Source organism: Dendrobates tinctorius, unplaced genomic scaffold, assembly GCF_039654945.1.
Source record: "Dendrobates tinctorius isolate UK_male_01 unplaced genomic scaffold, ASM3965494v1 ptg000103l, whole genome shotgun sequence".
Classification (NCBI taxonomy): domain Eukaryota; kingdom Metazoa; phylum Chordata; class Amphibia; order Anura; family Dendrobatidae; genus Dendrobates; species Dendrobates tinctorius.
In genome coordinates, this window is record NW_027361771.1 from 674 (window position 1) to 5654 (window position 4981).

General features: G+C 43.7%; 1 long non-coding RNA gene and 1 other non-coding gene across 2 annotated transcripts; both read left to right on the forward strand.

Moving 5' to 3' along the window:
- Positions 1–245: 245 nt before the first annotated feature.
- Positions 246–4100, forward strand: LOC141099849 (uncharacterized). The gene is made up of 2 exons (XR_012234548.1): positions 246–780; positions 3189–4100. It is a non-coding gene; the product is annotated as an uncharacterized lncRNA (long non-coding RNA).
- LOC141100236 (small nucleolar RNA SNORD49) lies at positions 575–644 on the forward strand. The gene has a single exon (XR_012234658.1). It is a non-coding gene; the product is annotated as a small nucleolar RNA SNORD49 (small nucleolar RNA).
- Positions 4101–4981: the final 881 nt, after the last annotated feature.

A 4981-nucleotide genomic window follows, 5' to 3' on the forward strand; every position in this document is an offset into this window, starting at 1 on the left:
CTCTCTCTCTCTCTCTTTCATACCCCGTGTTCTCTCTCTCTCTCTCTCTCTCTCTCTCTTTCATACCCCGTGTTCTCTCTCTCTCTCTTTCATACCCCGTGTTCTCTCTCTCTTCTTTCATACCCCGTGTCTCTCTCTCTCTCTTTCATACCCCGTGTTCTCTCTCTTCTCTTTCATACCCCGTGTTCTCTCTCTCTCTCTTTCTTTCTTTCTTTCTTTTCTTTCTTTTTCTTTCTTTCTCTCTCTCTCTCTCTCTCTCTCTCTCTCTCTCTCTCTCTCTCTCTCTCTCTCTCTCTCTCTCTCTCTCTCTCTCTCTCTCTCTCTCTCTTTCATACCCCGTGTTCTCTCTCTCTCTCTCTCTCTCTCTCTCTTTCATACCCCGTTCTCTGGCTCGTGGATCCATTTCTTCCCGGCGACTCCGCAACATAGCTGTGTCAGGCGCCGCATATACTTCCGGTCCCTCATTCACGGCTGGATCCGGCACTCCATCTTTTTGCCGCACGGAGCCGGAATGCCACCGACGGACGTGTGAAAGTAGCCTTAATGACATGACCTTTGTTCCTCTTGGTTGGTGGCACATGATGAGACCAGGAAATAGAAGTGCCGTCAGATGCGATAACTGATGAAGAACTTTCCTGCTGATTGTCCCCATCTCCTTACTTCTAGAGGCTTGTGGTAGTATGTTATGAGATCTTACATTTTATACTTGTTTTTTATTTTGTAGTATCTCCTACCTTCTACGGTATTCTCCAGATGCAACAAGATGTACATGGAGGTCAGGTAAGCATGCCTGTGGGTCTGTGTAGCTTGGAGAGCCTGTGATGTTACGTTATCCCTGTCTGACATGTTATACATGAAGACATTCTATAACTGAGGCCTCATCATACTTTTTAAGCTGATATAAGTACACTTGTCTTTTGGCTGTTTCCTTACTTTGTCTTGCGTAGTTAGTGTTGGCATAGTCAAGCTTCTGAGACCATTCAAACTTCTGCTTTTACCATGGAAGTCAGTTGATGGCTAGCATTGATCCTGGCAGTACTGTATAACTTGCACCATTAACACCTAGTTTTCATGTTCTTGGTGTACACTTTTTTTTTTTTTTTTTTTTAAACCCAGTCTGGTGTCAGCATGACTAGTGGTGCAGAGTCCAAGGGCTGTTAGTGGTTCTAGACCATACTGTGGACTCCTGCATGGTGACCAGCCTTTGCTGTGGGCTGAATTATAAAGTCTCTAAGATCACTCAGTCTAAGGGTATGTGCACACATTTGGTTATTGCAGAAAAAAATCTGTTGGCGTGTTCCCATACAAACACTTCTTTACTATTCATTTGAATGGTTGAGAACACTGAAATTTACATGCTGACTTAAGAAAAACACCTTAAGGCTATGTGCCCACGATGCGATTTTTAAGCGTTTTTTGCTGCGATTTTCGGCGCAAAAACATTTAAAACCGTGTGCAGAACGCACCCCATGCATTCCTATGGCATTCTGCACATGCTGCGCTTTTTTTCCACAGCGGAATCACATCGTGGAAAAATCGCGGCATGGTCATTCTTTTGTGCGGAATCGCAAAGAATTGCTGTGATTCCGCACCTATAGGAATGCATGAGAATCGCTTACTTCCCGCATGTGGCTATGCCCACCATGCGGGAAGTTAAGCGTCTCATGTGCGGTTGGTACCCACGGTGTGGAGGAGAGGAGACTGTCCTCCAGGCCCTGGGTACCATACCCCTGTAAAAAAAAGTGAAAAAAATCGGGGTATATTTACCTTCTGGCGTCATGCGCTGCATTCCCAGCCTAAGCGTTCCCAGAAATGCCTTGCGGCAAGGTCCTGTGATGTAGTCTCACGTGACTCGCAGCCTCGTGAGATCGCTATAGTAACGCGAGACCAACATCATCACCGGTCTCGCAAGGCATTACTGGGAATGCTGAGGCCCAGGATGGCAGCGCAGGACGTCGGAAGGTAAATATACCCTGATTTTTTTTTTTTATCATTTTTAACATTTTATCTTTTACTATTGAGGCTGCATAGGCGGCCTCAATAGTAAAAAGCTGGTCACACGTCAAACACTGTTTGAGTGTGACCAACCTGTCAAGCACTTTCCAAGCAATGCTTCGAAAGTGCTTGAGAAAATCGCGAACAGAATCGTGGTGAAATCGCGCTGAAAAAAACGACACGATTTCTGGGAAGGAGTCCGGTTTTCAGTGTTTTTAACACGCAACGTGGGCACATAGCCTTAGGCCACTAAAACTTTCAGTAGTTGGCCAGTGTTTTATCAGCATCTAAGCTAAAACCAGGAGTGGAACAATCAGGAAAAGTACAGTGCTGTGCAAATTAGTTGGGACAAAGCATTTTTTTAAGTAAAATTGTAAGTTGGTTACCAGTCAGTGATTCAAACCAGTTTTAACTGCTTTGAACAGGTGTGAGTGTACAACCTTGAGTAACAAAATGTGGTGTGACTGGTTTTAGTCAGAAAATAACAGCTAGCTGCCCCCTCAGCTTCAGTTGAGAGCTTGTTTCTGTGAGGAGTGATTTAGTGTACTTTTTCTCTCAGAGGGCAACAAAGCCAGTAAAGACACAACTGGCATCTCCAATGAGACAAAACTACTCGCATGTGAGAGAAAGTACACTAAACTGCTCCTCACAGAAACAAGCTCAACTGAAGCTGAGGGGGCAGCTAGCTGTTATTTTCTGACTAAAAAACAGTCAAACCACACGTTGTTACTCAAGGTTGTACACTCACCTGTTCAAAGCAGTTAAAACTGGTTTGAATCACTGACTGGTAACCAACTTGTGATTTTAATTAAAAAGAAAAAAAAAATGCTTTGTCCCAATTTGCACAGCACTGGAATAGAAACAAATCACCACTTCTGGATTTATCACTGGCTCCTGGCTTTCACTTACAAATACTGATGTAAAATACTGAACGTGGCCTTTAGATTCAAATCTGCAGGGGGCAAAAGTGGCACAAGACTTTCACTTTGGTTCAGTAAAAATGCAGAAGAATACATGTGAACAAGGTGACTACTTATGACCATTACACTTCTGCAGGCTTATTGTTTCAAAATCTGTTAGCTGATTTTTAAAGTATAGCAGATATGGAGTCAGGAAATAAAAAGCAACCAAATCTGTAGATTTATTTTGTAACTCTTGTGAATAATATGTTCTATTGAAAAATTCCTTTCTAGATTCCCAGCAGTTGACATTTCTGCAGATGTGATGTTTGCATTTGGAAGCTGTTGCTGTGAACACATGTGGCCAAAGGAAATCTCAATGGAAGTGAAGCACATTAGTCCGGGGAAAAAACAGAAATATTAGATGTGGCCAAATCAACATGTTTGTACATTCTGCAGTAAAAGCCCATATGTCCATGGAAGATCAGTGGTGAATGAGTGCAGAATCCTTTTCATGAAGAACCCCCCCCCCCCCCCCCCCCCCTTCACAACATGAACCCAAGTGAAGAAAACTCACCAGTAAATGGGTGTTTCAGTATCTTAAGTCTCCATAAAGAGGGCAAATGGAGGGTTCTCCACAAGCTGCAAACCATTAATTGGCTTAAAAGACAGATGATACTTAACCAAAAAAAAATCTAAGAAAGACAGCCCATTCTTTAAATGGATGAAACTAAAATCAACCTTTACCAGAATGATGGGGAAGAAGTATAGAGAAGGCATGATATGGCTCAGGATCCAAAGTAACAGCACATCCTCAATGTTTTACAGAGGCAGTGTGATGGCATGTGCATGCATGGTTTCCAATGGCAGTGTCATTGGTGTGTTTCAATCAGTATTAACCATAAGACTTACAACAAATCGCATGTCAATACTCATTTTACCCCCCCCATGGAGATCATACCAGAAGTTGACCATGTCAAACAGATTCCAATTTACCAGAAGTTGTTCTCTGTAATATCGTATTGGTATAACAGTAAATAATCCTATCCAATGACAGCTGAAATAATTTATGGAAAAATTCTAGCTTTTTCTTGGTGTAAATACTTTTCTCAAGTTGAATTATTTGGCTCATTTGAGCAATGAATTTGCATCTGGATGGCAGTTCCTCTTTAATCCAATTCTTGCAATAAACAATTTTGCAATTACTATTTTGGTCATGTCAGTTTTTCTTCCACATACCCTAATATATCAATGGATTCCCATGGACTGTGCATCTGTACACCACTCCATTAAGGTTCAACACTACAATCCAACTGGAGGACAATCTGGGACAATGCCAAAGCATATGCAATATGCCCAACTAAGATTGCAAACACCTTGGGCAATCAGTGTTGGCCTTCAACCTGGCTCTAAATAACATCAGGGGTTCTCGCCTTGTGGATAACATACAATTGTGACACTCCCAGGTTCACTCATAGATATCTTGGTTACATACTCTAGAATAGACTCCCACCTGTCGTCTCTCCCAAGTCAGCCTCCCACTTCTGGCTTTGATAGGATGACCTCTCAGAAAAGCAAGTAGCAGATCTCCATATACTTCCAATATTGCCCCCTTCATTCCACTGTTTAATCCCTTTCCTACATTAGATGTACTATACCGTCCATGTGACCTGGGACCTAAGTCCCAAGGATGGAATAGTACATCTAGCGCAATCAGCTGTGCTCACGGGGAGCACAGCTGATTGTGGCCGGGTGTCTGCAGATTATCACAGCTGACACCTGGCACTGTCGGGTGGTCACAGACTGCCCCTGACACGTTAACCCCTGGCACACTGCAATTAAAACAATCGCAGTGTACCAGGGGTTTAGGGAAGCATCGGGATGGGGCTCCCTGAGTGCTTCCCTGAGACCCCCACAGCAGTGTGATGTGCAGCACTGCTGCAGGGGTCTCCTTCCCTGCAGGTCCCTGAATCCAAAATGGCAGCAAGGGCCTGCAGGGAGGTGGCTTCCTCAATCCTGCAGAGCGCCGGCACGAGGAAGCCTGCAGCACTGCCTGTGACAGATCGCTGATCTGTCACATGATGGTT